Here is a 21,318-nt window from a genome sequence, read left to right as displayed (position 1 = left end):
ACTGATTTTATTAAAATGTTTGAATTATCTGTTTATGTTTCTTTGCTTGGGGACTGGAAGCAGAGGGTTTTCTAGCAAAATAAAGCAAGCAGAATTTACTTATGAAGCCTGCAGGCTCATTTCCCACGGGAGTACTATCCACCCGACTGCTAAACTCTGCAGAGCATTGACAGAGTGGGTATGAAACTCCTCTAGTTTTCTTTCAAGCTGTAAACTGCAGGCCAGTTGCATCCTCAACGCTGCCTCCCAAAGTGGCATCTCCATCTTATACCATCTCATCCCATGTAGTTGGGGGAATGAGAAGGATATGCAGGCTCTGGTGCTGTTTCCACTGTGTTTACTTTCCAAATGCTTTTATATCCTTTCTGTTTTCATGTTCCCCTTATAACAAAATCCTCTGTGGCACTATTTCTATGTAATTGTCTTTAGCTTGTCACTACATGAGTACATGGTGTCCAGACTCTGCTGACTTTAATAGATACTAGAGAAAATTTGAGATCCACACCCCAAACCCCTTTGCCTTTATCTTGCTAGTTTCCACCCCAACTCAGTAGTGCATCGTGAGAGGATTCTCAGAGAGGTGTGTGCACAGTCTAGTTTCTGATGAAAAACCTCTGTCTACATCAATTCCTCAATGACAACCCCTCAAACCCTAGGATATGCATCCTAGTAATGTGAGGCAGCCAGTATGAAGCCCCTGACATTTGCTTAGGGCAAACATTTAAGCAGGGCATACCCTGATCTCAGGTGCACGGAAGTTTGTCTGCATGACAGGTGGCTTTGTGTCTTCGTGAGTAATCCCTACTTAAAGGTGGACTTGTCACAAGAAAGATATCAGAGCTGAGTCTTACATTCTTAGAACTTCATATCTTATCAATTACACTTCTGGGCTGCGTGCTTTCCGTCGCCACGTATTCAAGACACCAGTTTTGTCTGTTTATTTGTTTGTTTGTTTCTAGTATTGGACAGAGAGAGGTAGTAGTTCTACTGTGTTCTGTGTTTCAGACATATGACTGGATGGTTGCCTTTCTGTCTCTACTTCTGCAGTTAGACCATCAGGCTGGCTTAGTAAATTGGGATCCTCATTTTGTAGTTTAAAAGTGATTTTTTCCCACTTCTAATTGTAGCATCAGCATCTCAGTACAAGTTTAGTTTATACATAGTCTAAGATTTCTTAACAGAAAACATATTGATACCCTCAGCTTTAGAACTGAGACATAAAGATTGGCTAATTTTCAGTTCCTGTTCTTGAGGCCATTTTATTTGGGGAACATCATGTGATTAGTAATTGGACATCAACTTGGTCAGGCATAGGATGCCCAGGAGCTGACTAAATATTATGTCTTCCATATATGGATGAGTGTTCTAAAGAGCTTAGCATCCACACTGGTGGACTAAAGGACATAACTGCTCCTCTGTGTGTGTGTTTGTGTGTGTGTGTGTGTGTGTGTGTGTGTGTGTTTGTGTGTGTGTATGTGTGTATGTGTGTATATTTGTGTGTATGTATGTTTGTATGTGTGTATGTATGTGTGACATCTGGCCAGTTGCTGGCTGAATAGAAAGAGGAATATAGGTGAAGGTTGATTCCTAGCTTGGTTTGGGGGATTGATCTGTCAGTGACATTTTTAATTCTCAGGCTGTCAGACTGACTAGATCTCAACTGTGAGCTCTACTGTTTTGAGATTTCTTTCAAACATAACACTGGCTTTACAAGTAGACACACATAGAGAGCCACATGTAAGTCAAGGGCTGGAATACAGACTGAGAAAACTGTTCCTAGGCAGTTTTGTAGCTTCAGTGTGAAATACACTATTGAAAAAAAATTGTGCATCATATGACTGTGTATACAGAACACACATACAGAGAGAGACATATACAATTGGTTCTGTTTCTTTCATTTCTTTGAAGAACTCTGACTAATACTTAGTACTTGAAATCTAAAATTCATAGTTTTCTTTATGGATCTGTAAGTCAGAGGCTTTGGAAGGCAAGTTACTTGCTGTAGGTCATTCTTCAAAGGAAGGCAAAGATAAACATGAAGGAAAGGAGAACGTCATGGAGGACGTTAACACTGGGCTTGCATAGTTCCATTGGCAGGACTCATGTCTTTCAAAACACTCAGTCTTTACTTCCTGATTTCTACACATGTCTAAATGTTTTCAAAGGGAGTTCTAAGAACTCCATCTGTGCCTGGTAGTAAACTAGACAAGGCTCACACCATTCACTGTACCAAACAGAAGTCACTGAAACCTGGAGACTAGATTTAAAGGGTGTGCACTGTCATTCACACAGTCCACAGAGTCCTGTGAAGTTTCTATGTTGCTGGCTATTGGATGTTTGCTATCCTGCAGCACCATCAGTCACTATCCTTGGTTCTTGTTTTGAGCCAGAACCTCATTGAGGACCTGCTAGAACGGCAGTCTGAGTATATCTCTGATCATAGAGGATGAGAGAAAGATGAGAACCATGAAGGTAATCTAGAACTCACGGAGGACTGAAGCCTTTGAGGATACACTGGATGTGCACATGTCTTAACATCTCCAGTCTTAGTAGCACCAGTATCCTGCAGAGTAGTTCAATGATCTGAAAATGTACATGACTTGAGACTTGAAGAACCATTGGTGGAGACCGAGGAGTTCCAAGTGCGGGTGATGTCCTATGCAGCAGGATGAGCCAGCAGGTCAGGGGGAGTGTGGGATGCCACCAGCATGCCCAGAGATTTGCATTTTGTTTTTAGAGTGGGGACACAATGATGATGCTTCTCTGCTGCCTTTCAGATGACAGGTAACATGACACTTGCTCAATCGCTAGTGAGTGCTTGTCACAAGGATTCTGGATGGTGTTTTCTTCTCCTCTGGAAGATACAAAGAAACTCTACCATTCAGCTCCTCCAAGGCTTCAGGCATCTGCATGGAAGGCACAGCAAGAGGAGAGATAGTGTCAGTGCATCCACTGCTCTACCACAGTCTGCTTTCTCATTAGGAAAACAAAAGGCCTCCCAGGAATTCTGAGACCTACGAAGAAGTAGGTAGAAACAGCTTTCAATGACTCAAAAGCGTTTTTTAAAAAAATCTATTGAGTGAGTTCTCATTTGAAGTTCATAGAACACTCACTTCCTAGTTTGAAAATTGGTATTTGAGGAGCAAATTAAACATCCCAATTTGGTAAAATCTTCCTAAAAATGTATCTTCAGGAAACCAAATAGGTCCAAATGATGACTGTTTTACTGTATAGAAGACTGTTAATTAAGAATATGGAAAGCAATACAGAATCAGAGGAGCCCACATTCTGTAATTCCTATTAAATTTAGCAATTTAGTTACTATGTTGAATTTTAATTAAAATGTTGCTGTTGGGACCTAAGAAAGTCACGTTGGACCAAAAGTAACCCTGCAGAGATTGCTTTCTTGTTGCTGATGGGGAACGAGGGGCTAAGGGTTAAGTGAAAGCTCAGACTGGACCAACAAGCTCATCAGGTAAAGGAACTTGCTACCAAGCTTCTCGACTTGAGTGTGCTCTCTGGAATCAGGTCCAAAGGACAGAACTCCTCCCAAAAGTTATCCACTGATGCCACACAGTGCACAGTGGAATTCATGTGCACAAGTGCACACACACACACACACACACACACACACACACACAGAGAGAGAGAGAGAGAGGGGGGACATGAATAAACATAATATATTTTGCAAAGGCTCAAATGTCACAGTGCCTAAGAATGAATCTTAGCATCCAGTCAGTGTTGCAGAACAGAAGGCAGAAGCAGGACAAGTCTACAGCAAGCTAGAAAGTTTCTAAGAATGTGGGTCCTGAGGCAAAACAAGGTTTGGAACCAGGGTGTGTACAAACAGATGGACCATAAAAGGATTTTTTGAGAACTTGATGCAGACATTTGCACTTGCACCAGAATTATTGTTAATGTTGGCATCCATTCTACACTCCACTGAGCCAAGCTCCCTGGGCAAGCCATCCCCAAATAGGACTTGGAAGTGCCATTTCCACATCTAGCTACTAGGATAATGAGTCCCACCTCTAAATCCCCTGCCTGTGAGTTCAGAGCACTCCAGGGGTATCTGAAAAGATCTTCCCAGTACAGGCCCAATACCTCTGAGACCGTCTCATGTTCTTCCTACCCCAGCTTTAGTCTCCTTGATGGTGACCTGGGCCCTTGAAAACAAAAGAAGTAAAAAGTTCTTAAGAAGCCGTGGCTTTTTGGTAAGCTTCTGGTTCTTAGTGGCTTTGATGAAAAGCTGGATTATAAGAAAAAGGTTTTGCACATTAATTTGGGATCATAGAATTCACATCCAACAAACTGGCGAGACTGGGCTCAGAGCTGGAGAGGGGAGACTCGGATGGAACTTGAGAACTGTCCAAAGCTACATCCCATTTCCCTTTGCAACTGCAAGAGCGGGAGAGACCCATTTCTGAGTTGTGCTGATCTGTGCTATAGTAGGCTTGGTAATGAGAAAGCACAGTGCCCCCCTTTGTAGCCTCAAACTCCAGGCTCTCCTGTCTCAGTTCCCCAAGCATCAGGAGGGCAGTTGTGCACTGCCACAGCGCTAGCAGGAACAGGAAGATTTCTGTGTTCTGTCATCTTCTTCATGGGCTGAGGCTGAGCCTGGAGTCTCCCTGTCAGTAGCATCTTCCAAGGCTGTTCCTCTGCAGCTCTGCCACCTTTCTTTTTTTAATATCAACCAAGTTTATTTTGCCTTTTAAGTAGTGTTCATATAGCACTACAGGTAGGTAAACAATGTGAATTAGTATACATCATTTCAAAAGCCAGAGTTTTGTTATTGTTGTTGTCATTTTTTAATGAGTTGTGAAAAAGATGCAGCCTATTCTAACAGGATAAATATTTTTAACCATTTCACTTTGAGTTGATGAAGGCTCACAAATGAACGACACTCCTCATTGAGGAAAACAGAAAACTGTTCTCGACAAGGGACAGCTCACACACACGCAAGCAAAAAAAAAAAAAAAAAAAAACTGTGTAAAAATAACTAACTGTTCCCATATTAAACCTTGACCACTGGGGAGATGCCTGGAGAGGTTCAATGACAGATTATTCAAGCACTTAGGCACCCTCTAGAGGAACAACTTGAAAACCTTCAAAACTTCTCTTGGAGAGGTTCACTGTCAGAATATTCAAGAACTTGGGCACCCTCTAGAGGAACAACTTGAAAACCTTCAAAACTTCATTTGGAAATAAGAAAAATCTGATTTTACCTAAGCTATCAAATTTTAAGCTCAGAGGTACCACTTGGACATTTTTATGTGGAAACCTCTTCAGAAGGTGTCTTGCTCTAAAGCACCCATGAAATGGGTGCAGCCACTGTCTTTGCTACTGTTCCACTCCTTTTTGTACAGCAACACAGGGACAATCATCTCCAGTTTCTGAACTGCAGTAAACTGTAAGCACTGCTACAGTGTGGGACAGCTAGCTTTCCTCCTGTTCTTAGGGATAGCATTCTTAACATTTGAATGCCTGTAGCATCGCTCATCTTTGACCCTTCTTCCTCCCTCCTTCCTGTCTTTCTATTTGTCTGTGCTAGACAAGGTTCTGCCATTGGACTGTCACCCCATATCTGAGTTTCTTTTCATAGGATTAAATCACCAAATCATGTAAAGTGACATCCTCTGAGATGACATCTTGTTTCCATGTCACTTCCTTATGGCTGTTCTTTTGAGAAAGGCTCTCAATGCACAGCCCAGACTTAACCCAACCTCGAGATCCTCTTGCCTGTGACTCCCAGTCCTCATCGCTTTCATCTGAAATGCGATTAATAGCTCAACTTTCAACTTTTGTCCCCAGTACTGGGAGCTTTCTCTCTTGAAGATGCTCTGATAATTTAGTGGGCCAGCGTTGATTTGAATCAGTTTGACTTTGGGTTGATAAAAATTTTCACGGAGTTCATGGACTTCATTTCTTCTCTTTGAGAGTCTCTAAGAACCTGGTTCCTATTTTGTTCTTCAGGGCCCAAGAGTCCAGAGATTAGAAATATACAAAAGGTGAAGATTCTATTAAGAAACCTTGTCCCATAAACTCAGGCCTTAAATAGAAGGCTAAGGATGACTTAGAATTAAAGGTAATGTATTTTTACACTCTGTTCATGGGGGAGAATAAAAATCAGTAAGATAGATGGAAAGAGGACAGTAAAGAAAACAGAGACCTGCCCATGAGACCCTACAGGTATCTGTTGGTTGGGGTTCTCTGTGAGCTTGTAGCCACAACATCATCTCACCTGGATGTTCTACTAACATCATGCCTGGTTGAGTTTACAGTTGTTTAATATCAGACATAGTACCAGTGTCATAGTCAATGTTGTATTGTTATGAAGAGACACCATGACCATGACAACACTTACAGAGGAAAATTTTTAATTGGGACTGGCTTAACATTTTCAGGGTTCTAGTCTATTATTGTCATGGGGGGTGGGAACACAGGAAGCCATGGTACTAGAGAGATAGTTGAGACTTCTACATTTCAATCAGCAAGTAGCAGGAAAGGAGCAAAGACATTGGGCCTAGCTTGACCATTGTTAGATTCTTTTTTTGATCACCAAGAAACAAATAGATTTAGGTCTGTGGAGATTTCCAGGCAAATGTGGTGGTTAGGCCCTGTAATTCTAACAACCTGGAGACAGAGAATAAGTCATGGTGAAGACCAACTTCAGCCCAGAGTGAGGCCCTGTCTCAAAAAAAAAAAAACCCACAAAGAAAAAACAAAACAAAACAAAACAAAAAAACAAAAACCAAGAGCCTGAAAAAGTGTACCACACCTTGATTACAAAGCCTTCTGGATACGCTGAGAGACTACTGGGGTCAGGCTATTTGGACAATAAATCTTAACAGTGAACAGCACTGATCAATCAATAGGCCTTGACTGTATATAAAGAAAAAGTGGGTGGAGCATAAGTATTCATTGCTCTGTGCGTTTTCAGAGAGGATAAAATATAGACAGCTGCTCAACCTGCCATGGTGGACTGTGGCCTCCAATTGTTGACCAATGTACACCCCTTCATTAAGTTGATTCTTGGGCATGTGATTTAGTAATGGGGAAGGAATTCATGTGGTAGGACATCTACAAATCCGTGTGAACAGGCAGGCATTTTAAAAATAGGGAAAGGGTCCAGAGGAAGCTTCATAAACAAGAAAATCTCCAAATTGCAGGCTTTAAGTATACTGTATGTACAACACCAATATTAACATGTAAAACATATCCAGATTTCAAGGAGAGACATTCTAGTCATGGTGGCACATATTTGTAATCCTGGCACTGGGAAGATGAAGCAAGAGGATCTCTGTGAGTTTGGGTCAGCCAGGACTACATAGTCAGTTCAAAGCCCCCTCATAGTTTGTCTAAAATGAATTTTTTTCAGTGAGATAACAAGTCCAGAATAGATTAAAGAAAAGCCCAACAATAGAAGCGTTACTGAGGACGCAGACTGAGAGGGGGCACCCAAAATCCTGGGATGTGGTGTAAGTTGGAAAACATTTTTATGCCAATAAAACTAGGTGTGCACAAACCCTATGATCATGAAGGCACTTGCCTGTGTACACTGCATTAGAGGATCTGCCTTCTCAGATCCAAATCCTCCATTTCAAGATGCAAGAAGCAGAGCCACACTGAAAGCTGGGTGAGTCTGCAGGGTGAGTCCAAAGCCATAAGTGCTGTGGACCCCCCTCATTTCGGCAATTCTTTAGGGAACCAGTTACTAATGGTCCAGATTTGGCTCCTCAACATTTCCGTCAATTGTTAGTGAGAGCAGGGTATGTTGTCTCTGGGGCCTGAAAAACATTTGACTGTCATTCTTGGAGTTAATCTACTGTGCATGACTAAAGGAATCTGAACCCAGGAACTACTAGCTGGTAGCTTGGTGACATTAAACATGTACCCTTTCCCTGGAGATGCCCCGGAGTGACCTTAGATTGGTCCCATTTCTAGCTGATAGAATTGGAGGTAGCACTAAGATTGGCTGTGAGCTCCCTGCTTCTGATCTTTTGGATTGTCAGAGTTTCCTATAGAAAAAGACAACATAAGAAAAGTACAATTTATTGAGGTTGGAAGCCCACTGTGGTTGGCATCATTACCATGACATCATTCTGTGAACAGCATATGAAACTGGGCTCTAGCATTCATGTGGTAATTTGTGCCAAAACAAGGTTGCTGAGTGATCATGACAAAAGAGATGAAGTAATAGAAAATATTTGGTAACTTAAGAACATACGATTTTAAAGTTTTAAGCTTGGAAAGTTGTTATAATCATACAAATATTATTTTAAAATGTTTTATGTGTTCAAACATGTATGGCTTAATTAAATGATTAATGAAACATATAAATCTAAAGAAAATGAGAAAACTATCATTATGAGAACTGTGTCTGTTTTATCTTTAGTGGGTTAGAGACTCTGGTGATGACCTATATTCTGTAGCCCCGTTTAGCAGGGTGTGGTGAGACTGGGTGCTGAGGACCGCAATATATAGGTTTTCACCATTGGTTCCAAGCTCTGTGTCATGATCCTCTTTGTCCACATAAGGTTTCCAGTCTGGAACTTTTGGTGAAGCTCAGACATGAGCAAGGGCTCAGCCTTGTGAATAGTCCTTTGGGTCTGTTGCAGGGTCTTTAAGAATGTGCCAGGGGAATGGCTAGTAACTTTTACCTAGTGAACATCTCAATATGGGTGGCATCTGACCCTTAGGGCTAAAAATAGGAGGTTAGTCCAATTTTCATAGCTTTCATCGACACATTTATTTTATCATTCCTGATTTTTGCAGCCTCTATGCACAATGTAATTTTAGATGAACATTTAGGGCTTTTGCCAGATTTAGGGGAAAGTTTGATCATGAAGGTGAGGGCATTGTCAAATCTCAGAGGTAGAGGCAAACCATATACAGAATTTTTTGTCTTCTGAAAACAGCAGAGAGTATGGGTCTCTTGTTCAACAAGAACTGCCATCCATTTGCCTCCTGTTTCTTTTGGTCACTTGGTTTCCTCCTGTGTTCTTTCTGTCAAGGTGAGGAGTCCTCCTCTCTAAAGAGGGCCTATGGACACTGGCATTGGCAAATGCATGTCAACTGTTTGCAGTATGCATGTCTTTGCCCTTCTCCCAGCAAAATGAATGGGATAAAGCCAGAAGGTCAGCCCTTTTTGCTGAAGTCCATTGGCTGAGGGACTGGGCTGATACCATCCTGGATAGGTGACCACTGCAGCCTAGTATACCTGATTTCATGTTGAACAAAGCTGCTCCATATAAAACCTCTTCATGTCTGTAGAAAGTGCAGAGTGCAGCTGCAGTGGAGCCCAGAGTGGAAGCCAGAGGCTTCCAGCCAGCCCCAGAGCAGAGCAGGATGCAGCAGCCACAACTGCAGAGGTAGCAGCAATCAGGCCTGGGTTCCTGCTTAAGACAGGAGATGAAGCTGATCACATCCACCTTCTACCACAGCTATGGTTGTTTCTGTATTGTCAGACCCTGCCGGCAGGATCTGAACTTTGAGCTCCTGTTGATCAGAACTGGAGGAGCCAGAGCCTGGGCAGTTCCTGGAGTACATTTCCCCTTATGTGGGTTGTTGTGGGGTCTCTCCACGTCCATGGCTATGTCCCTCCTCTGTTCGGTGGAGTCTGATGACCTGAACTTGGCTGCTGTCCTGGAGTGGCTCCTTTGGGTTATCATCTGGTAGTGGGCTGGGTGGGCTGATGGCTATTGTTTTATTAAGTCAGATATGGGTCTGGCCCAGAAGACATACCTCATAATGGGTTATTTCAATGTTATGCATCCACTTACTGCAGTTCCCCTCAGGAGGTTCATTACAATGATGGAGATGTAAGTTAATAACAGTTCCTGGCACAAAGTCAATATATTTATTAGTATGGTTGTAGCAGCAACTGATCACAAAAAAGCAGGCCAAACAAGATCAAGTCTTTTGGATAGATAGGCCACTAATCTCCTCCAGGGTCATAGTGCCTGAGACATCCATCATAGCCATCGTACTCCACACAACTCCTTCTGGGCCTGTGTCCACCACCCACAATGCTGCACAGGAACCCCTACTGCTAGCATTACCTTAGCATCAGTAGCACCGACTTGCAGCCACAGTTGCTGCCAGAAGAGGGTTGCAGCATGGATGGGCCAGCATGACCTATGAGCCTATGGGAAGTTGTGTATCATCCCAGGGGCAGCAGTAGCTGTTGTCCCAGGAGTGCTCACTTCCCTTCTCTTTTAGATCTTTGACTCCAATCAATAGAAGTGACAGAAATATACAGAGAGATAAATACATAGAGAAAATTATCAGTGTCCCAACCATACATTCATGCACCTGAAGAGACCATATGGACCCCAGTCATAGATCCTCACCATCTGCATCTCATTGGCATCCTAAACAGAAGGTGCCTTAACCAAACTTAACTCTAGAAGTGACAAACCAGGCAACTTTCAATTTTGATCCATTTTTGGGCTGGAGGTGTCAGATTCTTTTAAAGCATTGGCCATCAAAGAGATTTCATGAGGAACATCTCAGGTTGTACAACTCTCAGAGTTCTTGACCATTACATTCTTTCCATCTCCAGGAAACTCCAAGACCACCAGTGTTTCAAGGTCTGGACCCGAGATGGAGCTATGTTACTGGGAGTGGATTTTGAGGTTGCAAAGGCTCCCACCATTCCCAGTTAGCATTTGTTTTCTTCTACTTCCTCATCAACATCAGAGTTCTCAGCTGTTCATGCCTCATGTTCTTGCTCTAAAACTCTGAAATTGCAAGTCCCCAATTAAATATGTTGTTCTATATGTCGCCTGGGTCACCTGTTTAGTCCTTCTTAGTTCTAGCATTCTATTAATAGAAATAACAACAAAAATCAAGCTTTCTGATTTTGTAGATTCTTTGCCAGGGCATGGTAAGATCTAGCTACCTTCATTGTGATGATTTTCAAGACTATACTGATTTCTAAATCTTGCTTTTCTCAAAGATTGGAATGGTCCCCTTGTCAATAACAGATGGGGCCTGCTGATTCTTTTTACTAAGTCAGGTAATAGTGAAGGGCAGGAAAAGGAAGCTCCAAACACCCAACTGCAATTTGCTGTGAACTTAGCTTTGCTGCACATGGAGAAAGCCATCCATTCCAGGCAGTCCAATGAGAGGAAGTGATTGGCTTCATCCAGAGAATAGGTTGAATAGAGTTAAATTTTGCATTTCTGATAATTTCCAGGTAGTGAAGCTACTGGTGCTTGTCTAGGTCACAGTTTCAGAAGTGTTGGTCTAGCATGCCTGACTGGTAAGTGAGGAGGTTGTTCAGGTTTTGATATTTATGGAATTTCTACTTTCCAGGACTTCTAGGAATACATGGCAAGTAGGCTTCAGTCTAAATGAATAACTTGTCTTCATAGTTTGCATGGTGGGTAAAGTTTGTTGATCATCACCTAGACAGCACCTGGAATCTCCCTGGAGACACACCTCTAGGGACCCAAGTGGAAGATCATTTGATTATTAGCTCTACTATATAAGGCATTGCTAGATTTAGGTTAGCCTCTGGACATGCCTGTGCAGAACACTTTTGATTAGCCTAATTGAAATGGGGAGACCCACCCTCTATGGTTGACTGGGATAGTGGACTGGATATGGTCGATGAAGTGATTTGAATACCAGCATCTCCCTCTGTTCTCTGCTTACAGTCAGTACAACAGCTCTCAAGCTCCTGCTGTATTGACTTTCCACTATGGTGCATCTTGCAACTATAAAACAAAGTAACCTTCTCTCCCTTAACTGTTGCTTTTGTACACATATTTAGTCAGAGTAACAGAGAAGTGACAAAGCCAATCAACTTTCACTTAAGCTCCTGAAAATCCACAGGAATCTCAGCCAGGAGTCATAACCTATTCTCCAGGAAAACTGGAAATTTAGGAGGAAGAGACACTCTTTCACAGTGCTTCTCCATTCACAAGCATTTTATGGGAACACAGACACTCAAGAGACAGAAAGTGGTCAACTGCAATGGAACTGAAAGGACACAGACCCCAATCACATGGTGGATCCCATGAGTCAGACGGTAGATCCCACTAGCTCTGCTTCCTAAGCCACCGTGTACTTATCTCCTTTTTCCCTGCTACCTGACTCCAGCTCCATCTTGCCTGTATCTTTCTGCCATGTGTCCTGGTCTTACCACTTTAATTTCCCATGATTTTGTGCTTTTCCCTTTGTATTCTGATGCCCAAGGTGCCTGTTCAAAAAACACCATGCTGTGATGGATTTACTCCTGGTGATACCCTATAGCCACAAAGTTGAACTCAATCATTAACCTTAGTGGTTTCAGTTCTTCTGTGCCTAACACAAGTTTTTGTTCACATTTAGAATACAGAAGATTTGACTCCTTTTTATCTTTGAGGGGAGTCTTTCGACTAGGCTTCTCTGCCCCTGCACATAGAGTCTCTATGTCCCCTTTCAAGTACGTAAATCATAAAATAACCCTCCCTCTGATTCGGTTGGTTTCATAGCATGAAAAACCAGGGCCAGGCTCTTTACAGATTCATTGCTTCCTTACCTTGTCCAGTACAAAGACTGCAGCACTGTATCAGGTGTGACACATACTCTCATGCTCCCTGATGGAACTGCTCCCCCCCCCCGTCAGAGTCCACATCCCTTGGTGAGCCCCAACTCCATCCTATCCCTAGCCTGAGCCCGAGTCCTAGCCTGAGACCCAGCCCAAGACCTAGCCCGAGACCTGGCCCTAGAACTAACCCTTGTCTGAGCACCAGCCCGAGCTCCGGACCTGGTCAGAGTCAGAGACTAAGCCCTATCCTGAGCCAGAGCACAAACCGTAGCCCTATTCCTGGCCCAAGACCTTGCCCAAGCCTGAGCCTGAGCCTGAGCCTGAGTCCGAGCCCGAGCCCGTGCCCTAGCCGTAGGGTCAACTAAAATACAATTTTATTAGTCTGGTCTCTTAGTCTGCAGCACATCTATCTAGGTTCTTATGGCTCTTAGAGTCTCTAGGGAGAAGTAGTTTGTAATTCTTATAGGAGGACTGCATTTATATGTTACTAGTCCTTTTCCCCTTGCAGGTTTTATTACCCTTTATTTGTTCTCCATGCTTACTGGCTTAGGTAATATATGCCCAGGGGTATTCTTTTTCAACTCCAGGCCATTTCATATTCTGTTTGCTCCTTTTACTTTGATAAGTCTCTTATTTAAGTTAAGGACATTTTCTTCTGTATTTTTGTTGACAATGTTTTTTTCTTTGTTTTGTTTTGTGGGTTTTTTGCTTTTGACCCGAGTTTCTTTTCGTCCTTCTTATATACTTTATTGTCTTTATCATTTTATTATTATATTTGTTATTTTGTCCAAAACCCCTATCTATTTCTTCGATATTTTCTCACAGGATTGACTTTCTTTCTTTCTTTTTCCTTCCTTCGTTCCTTCCTTTCTTCCTTCTTTCTTTTTATTTTCTTTTTTTCAGAGCGGGGGACTAAACCCAGGGCCTTGCATTTGCTAGGCAAAGGCTCTACCACTGAGCAAAATCCCCAACCCCCTCTCCCCTCTTTTTCTCTTCCTTCCTTCCTTTCTTTCTTTCTTTCTTTCTTTCTTTCTTTCTTTCTCTCTCTCTCTCTCTCTCTCTCTCTCTCTCTCTCTCTCTTTTTCTTTCTTTCCATGTCCTTTCTTCCTTTTCCCCCTCCACTCTTTTCCTCCTTTTGGATTTAACATATTCCTCTATCTATGCATCCATTCCTCCTATCATCTCTTAAATGCTTGAGATTCTCTATTCCATCTGTTGTAGTCTGTTATTAAAATCTGCCTCTGAGAGACTATTTGAGTTCCTACCTTTTACTCATCCACATCTCCCTGTTTAGGTTTTCTTTATTCATTTCCTTCCACAGGTAGGGCTTTCACAGATTTCTTTATTTTTCTCTTTAAAGACCTCTATCATATGTGCAAATGCTGTTTTACACTCTTTTTTATTCTTGTTCTTCCGTCATGTTGACATATTCAGGGCCTTCTGTGATAGTGTTGATGGTCTCTAATAGACATTTGAATGCCCTGGCTGTGACTGGTTGTGTTTTTATACTGGTCTGTAGGTATCTGGGATTGGGAAGATTGTAATTCTAGGTGCTGGAGTCTGGTTTTGTGTGATAGAAAGTATTTGATCTCAACCATGAATTTCTACCATCCTTTGTTCATTTAGTTTCTGGATAAAAGATGCATACAAGCTTTATATTTACAATAATCCTTAATTAGCACGTGAACTGGGCAGATAGCTATCCTGTACACTATTATGCATATTTCTCAGCCAATAATTCCATTACATAATTTGCCATGGTTTTGTCTGGACTGCTTTTAACCCCAATTAGCCAATTCACATGGCCATTATCTAAAGATTCTTACCTCATAGTGGCTTCTCCTCTGCTCTGTTTACTTTTTTCTATCTACCCCTGTCATGGTCTCCTCCCATCCCCAAGCTGGGAACACCAGGGAACACCGATCTCAAGATCTCAATTCTGCACAGCTTTTGAGTGTAGGCATTTTAATTAACAATTCAGAAATAACTTGGGGGCGAGGTCTTTTAAGAATATGGATTAGTGTTTTCTTTCTTTTGTTTAATTGTTGTTGTTGTTGTTTTTTTTTTTGGCTTTGTCTGTCTGTTTGTTTGTTTGTTTGGTTGGTTTTTGAGACTGTGTTTCTCTTATATTTTTGGTTGTGAGCCTAGCCTTTAACAGCTGAGCCATCTCTCCAGCCCGAGACAGTGTTTCTCTATTAGTATTTTCAAAAGGCAATTGTTTGATTAAGATATCTGGGGTCAGAGAAAGGACCACCCGTTTCCTTAAATCTTGTGTATGGTAATCAAGAAATTCTACTAAACCTTCTGATGGTCCCTGTTACCTTTCAGCCCCAGGGCTTATATAGGTACCTCTGGATATTCTCTAATTTACTTTATTGATCAGGATGGTCTTAAACTCAGAGATCTGCCTGCCTCTGTTTCCTGAATGGTGGAATTAGAGGCATGGGCCAGCATGCCAGGCTAGTGCCCTGAATAATTGCAAAAACTGAGTAGTCTCTCCTTGCTAAGAAAGATTTTGATATGCATGCTGTGCAGACATTTTCAGGGAGTCATGAAATCAGTATGATCTTGCTGACTCATGCCTGCTGAGGCCTGCCAGGCTCTGCAAGGTAGTTCCAAAGCTGCTGATTCATGTTTACTGTCCAGAGTCTACCGAACTGGATCACTGATGTATCTGTGAAGGGCTTGTGAGTAGATCAAGCTGCTGCTGCTGACCTGTGAACTGAACTGCCGATTTTCCATCTGAAAAAAACGGATGGGAGTTGCTCTAAAGAACCATTTCTAAACAAGTCCACTCCCCCATATCCTTTCTTTCCCACTACCTCTGGTAAAAATGGCTGACAGGAAAGTTAAAATACTTAAGAACCATCATTAAAAATAGGTTTTAAAATGTTGCAGTTATACTCCTGCTTTTTAGTTCCTGAGAAACATCCCTGGCTTTTTTGCAACTTGGTGTGTAGATCAGGGTGGCTTGATACTTACAGAGATATGTCTGTCTTTGCCTCCTGAGTTCTGGGATTAAAGGCATGTACCACCACCCCATCCAGTCAACAGCTCTTGGAAAGTTTCACTCACACATATCATGGTGCTGTTTCTACCACATGAGTCACTAAGAGATAATGACACTCTTACCATCCCACTCGAGTGGTTCTGTTCAGTACCTCTATTCCAACGCACATGATCCAAATTATTCTTCTGCCCCTAATGTTGTTTTACTTTTCTTCTGTTGCCATTTGGAAATTAGTGTTGAAATTAGAAGCTTTAAAAGTCAATAAATATATTGCAAAAGTTAAAACATGCACATGAACAATAATCAATACTTTACATGGCACAATGTTCAAGATATTTCTAAATTTAGAAAAATATGAGGGACATCTATCATGTTAAAGAAACATAAAAGTTATCTCTGATACCTCTTCAGTTACCTACTCTAATAGGAACTAATGTTGAAAGCACCATTAGGAAATCTGTGTATTTTCCTGACAGAGACCAGCATTGGCATCCATCTGGTGTGCAAACTGAGGCAGGCAGCCATTGAGGGTCAGTGCTCAGAGATCCTGATGGTTGGATCCAGATACCTGAAGATGCTGCTGCCAAAGGAAACCAGAAATCAGAGAGGTTACTCGGCAGACCTTTTTATGAGGGAACAACATTTAAATTACTGGGGCTGGAACTCCCTGAGCGTACTGGAAAATCTATGAACTTTTTCTAACTCCTTGGGGCCAGCAAGAAAGAGAAGGAATGAGAGAACATTCTCTCTCTCTCTCTCTGTCTCTCTCTCTCTCTTTCCACACACAAACACACACACACATACAAACACAAATACACACACGAACACACAGAGGCACGAACACACGCACTGCATGGATGAAACAAAAGACAATGTCCAGTAATTTCATATACACAAATATATGCATACAAACACACAGACGTATATGCATAGAGACCTATAGACAGATATATGTACATTCACACATAGATTAGTTAACACAGACCTCCAGCAAGCAGGCTTCAAATATTTCATACCTGGATGCATAAGTACACACAATAGGTGGCCTGAGAAAGCAACACATACCCAGAATGGCAACAAGCTTTACACATATACCTACATACATACACATTGTTGATGGGTGAAAGGAACAATGTTCCAGACTACCATAGACACAAACATTACACATACACATATGTGGTGAATGAGGGTGGAAGCTCCAACCCTCATTCATGCAAACTATGCACATATACATATATACATACATACATGCATATATACATACATACATGCATACATGTATGCATACAAGCATGCTGACCTGTGAACTGAACTGCCGATTTTCCATCTGAAAAAAACAGATGGGAGTTGCTCTAAAGAACCATTTCTAAACAAGTCCACTCCCCCATATCCTTTCTTTCCCACTACCTCTGGTAAAAATGGCTGACAGGAAAGTTAAAATACTTAAGAACCATCATTAAAAATAGGTTTTAAAATGTTGCAGTTATACTCCTGCTTTTTAGTTCCTGAGAAATATCCCTGGCAATTGATAGATAAAAGAACAATGCTCTAACCATCACACACACAACCCTTACACAAATTCACACATACCCCATAGTTTATGTTAGAAGAAATAATGCTGCAGCCCACCACACATAAGCCTCAACAGAGACACATAGTTGGTGGATGCTCCAATCCCCACAATGTATTCTTCATTTCATTCAATATATATCCCAGCAAAATCTTTCATGCAGTATTAAATTACAATGTGTTTGTGTTTTAGTTTTATTGTAGTGAATGGTTAGTGAATGGTGTGTTTTTCAATGCCTTATAAGAAACAACATTACAAGTACAGGTAAAGAACAAAAATTAGTACCACAAACCCATGAACATTCATAACAAAGCAACTTATCATAGATTAACAAAGCATAAGCAAGCAAGATAGTTTTCCAGCCAGTTTATCTTACTGGCAGGCAGCAATTAGCAATTAGAAAGAAATGAGTAGCTCTCTGCTCCCAAACCCCGTGGGAGAGAGACATCACCGCCTGATCAGGTCGGCACTCCTGAGGCTGCAGAGCGGAGGAGACCACCAACACTGCCCACCCCTGCCCACATCCCTGGCCAAAGAGGCAACTGTATAAGGCCTCTGGGTTCCCGTAGGGGAGGGCCCGGGAGCGGCAGGACCCCTGCGCCTGAGACACTGCCGGAACCTGAAGGAAACAGACCGGATAAACAGTTCTCTGCACCCAAATCCCGTGGGAGGGAGAGCTGAACCTTCAGAGAGGCAGACACGCCTGGGAAACCAGAAGAGACTGCACTCTGTGCACATCCAGGCGCCAGAGGAAAACAGCAAATGTCATCTGGAACCCTGGTGCACGGAGGCTCCCGGAAAGAGCGGCGCAGATTTTCCCGGTTGCTACCACAGCAGAGAGGACTTAGGCAGTACCCCACGAGCAAACTTGAGCCTTGGAACCACAGGTAGGACCAACTTTTCCCCTGCAAGAAACCTGCCTGGTGAACTCAAGACACAGGCCCACAGGAACAGCTGAAGACCTGTAGATAGGAAAAACTACACGCCAGAAAGCAGAACACTCTGTCCCCATAACTGGCTGAAAGAAAACAGGAAAACAGGTCTACAGCACTCCTGACACACAGGTTATAGGACAGTCTAGCCACTGTCATAAATAGCAGAACAAAGTAACACTAGAGATAATCTGATGGAGAGAGGCAAGCGCAGGAACCCAAGCAACAAAAACCAAGACTACATGGCATCATCGGAGCCCAATTCTCCCACCAAAGCAAACACAGAATATCCAAACACACCAGAAAAGCAAGACCTAGTTTCAAAATCATATTTGATCATGATGCTGGAGGACTTCAAGAAAGACATAAAGAACTCCCTTAGAGAACAAGTAGAAGCCTACAGAGAGGAATCGCAAAAATCCCTGAAAGAATTATAGGAAAACACAATCAAACAGTTGAAGGAATTAAAAATGGAAATAGAAGCAATCAAGAAAGAACACATGGAAACAACCCTGGACATAGAAAATCAAAAGAAAAGAAAAGGAGCTGTAGATACAAGCTTCACCAACAGAATACAAGAGATGGAAGAGAGAATCTCGGGAGCAGAAGATTCCATAGAAATCATTGACTCAACTGTCAAAGATAATGTAAAGCAGAAAAAGCTACTGGTCCAAAACATACAGGAAATCCAGGACTCAATGAGAAGATCAAACCTAAGGATAATAGGTATAGAAGAGAGTGAAGACTCCCAGCTCATAGGACCAGTAAATATCTTCAACAAAATCATAGAAGAAAACTTCCCTAACCTAAAAAAAGAGATACCCATAGACATACAAGAAGCCTACAGAACTCCAAATAGATTGGACCAGAAAAGAAACACCTCCTGTCACATAATTGTCAAAACACCAAACGCACAAAATAAAGAAAGAATATTAAAAGCAGTAAGGGAAAAAGGTCAAGTAACATATAAAGGCAGACCTATCAGAATCACACCAGACTTTTCGCCAGAAACTATGAAGGCCAGAAGATCCTGGACTGATGTCATACAGACCCTAAGAGAACACAAATGCCAGCCCAGGTTACTGTATCCTGCAAAACTCTCAATTAACATAGATGGAGAAACCAAGATATTCCATGACAAAACCAAATTTACACAATATCTTTCTACAAGTCCAGCACTACAAAGGATAATAAAGGATAAAGCCCAACATAAGGAGGCAAGCTATACCCTAGAAGAAGCAAGAAACTAATCATCTTGGCAACAAAACAAAGAGAATGAAAGCACACAAACATAACCTCACTTCCAAATATGAATATAACGGGAAGCAATAATCACTATTCCTTAATATCTCTCAATATCAATGGCCTCAACTCCCCAATAAAAAGACATAGATTAACAAACTGGATACGCAACGAGGACCCTGCATTCTGCTGCCTACAGGAAACACACCTCAGAGACAAAGACAGATATTACCTCAGAGTGAAAGGCTGGAAAACAATTTTCCAAGCAAATGGACGGAAGAAGCAAGCTTGTGTAGCCATTCTAATATCAAATAAAATCAATTTTCAACTAAAAGTCATCAAAAAAGATAAGGAAGGACACTTCATATTCATCAAAGGAAAAATCCATCAAGATGAACTCTCAATCCTAAATATCTATGCCCCAAATACAAGGGCACCTACATACGTAAAAGAAACCTTACTAAAGCTCAAAACACACATTGCACCTCACACAATAATAGTGGGAGATTTCAACACCCCACTCTCATCAATGGACAGATCATGGAAACAGAAATTAAACAGAGATGTAGACAGACTAAGAGAAGTCATGAGCCAAATTGACTTAACGGATATTTATAGAACATTCTATCCTAAAGCAAAAGGATATACCTTCTTCTCAGCTCCTCATGGTACTTTCTCCAAAATTGACCATATAAATGGTCAAAAAACGGGCCTCAACAGGTACAGAAAGATAGAAATAATCCCATGCGTGCTATCGGACCACCACGGCCTAAAACTGGTCTTCAAAAACAATAAGGGAAGAATGCCCACATATACGTGGAAATTGAACAATGCTCTACTCAATGATAACCTGGTCAAGGAAGAAATAAAGAAAGAAATTAAAAACTTTTTAGAATTTAATGAAAATGAAGTTACAACATACCCAAACTTATGGGACACAATGAAAGCTGTGCTAAGAGGAAAACTCATAGCGCTGAGTGCCTGCAGAAAGAAACAGGAAAGAGCATATGTCAGCAGCTTGACAGCACACCTAAAAGCTCTAGAACAAAAAGAAGCAAATACACCCAGGAGGAGTAGAAGGCAGGAAATAATCAAACTCAGAGCTGAAATCAACCAAGTAGAAACAAAAAGGACCATAGAAAGAATCAACAGAACCAAAAGTTGGTTCTTTGAGAAAATCAACAAGATAGATAAACCCTTAGCCAGACTAATGAGAGGACACAGAGAGTGCGTCCAAATTAACAAAATCAGAAATGAAAAGGGAGACACAACTACAGATTCAGAGGAAATTCAAAAAATCATCAGATCTTACTATAAAAACCTATATTCAACAAAACTTGAAAATCTTCAGGAAATGGACAATTTCCTAGACAGATACCAGTTATCGAAGTTAAATCAGGAACAGATAAACCAGTTAAACAACCCCATAACTCCTAAGGAAATAGAAGCAGTCATTAAAGGTCTCCCAACCAAAAAGAGCCCAGGTCCAGACGGGTTTAGTGCAGAATTCTATCAAACCTTCATAGAAGACCTCATACCAATATTATCCAAACTATTCCACAAAATTGAAACAGATGGAGCCATACCGAATTCCTTCTATGAAGCCACAATTACTCTTATACCTAAACCACACAAGGACACAACAAAGAAAGAGAACTTCAGACCAATTTCCCTTATGAATATCGACACAAAAATACTCAATAAAATTCTGGCAAACCGAATTCAAGAGCACATCAAAACAATCATCCACCATGATCAAGTAGGCTTCATCCTAGGCATGCAGGGATGGTTTAATATACGGAAAACCATCAACGTGATCCATCATATAAACAAACTGAAAGAACAGAACCACATGATCATTTCATTAGATGCTGAGAAAGCATTTGACAAAATTCAACACCCCTTCATGATAAAAGTCCTGGAAAGAATAGGAATTCAAGGCCCATACCTAAACATAGTAAAAGCCATATACAGCAAACCAGTTGCTAACATTAAACTAAATGGAGAGAAACTTGAAGCAATCCCA

At 41.5% G+C, this 21,318-nt stretch overlaps 1 long non-coding RNA gene across 1 annotated transcript; it reads right to left on the bottom strand.

Moving 5' to 3' along the window:
* Positions 1 to 2,515: 2,515 nt before the first annotated feature.
* LOC134481139 (uncharacterized) lies at positions 2,516 to 17,489 on the bottom strand. Its single transcript, XR_010056426.1, has 3 exons — positions 15,671 to 17,489; positions 4,105 to 4,166; positions 2,516 to 2,906 (listed from the first exon to the last, which is right to left on the bottom strand). It is a non-coding gene; the product is annotated as an uncharacterized LOC134481139 (long non-coding RNA).
* Positions 17,490 to 21,318: the final 3,829 nt, after the last annotated feature.

The sequence above is a fragment of the Rattus norvegicus genome, chromosome 12, assembly GCF_036323735.1.
Source record: "Rattus norvegicus strain BN/NHsdMcwi chromosome 12, GRCr8, whole genome shotgun sequence".
Classification (NCBI taxonomy): Eukaryota; Metazoa; Chordata; class Mammalia; order Rodentia; family Muridae; genus Rattus; species Rattus norvegicus.
Note: the sequence above shows the minus strand (reverse complement) of the source record. Positions and strands in the feature narration are given on the sequence as shown.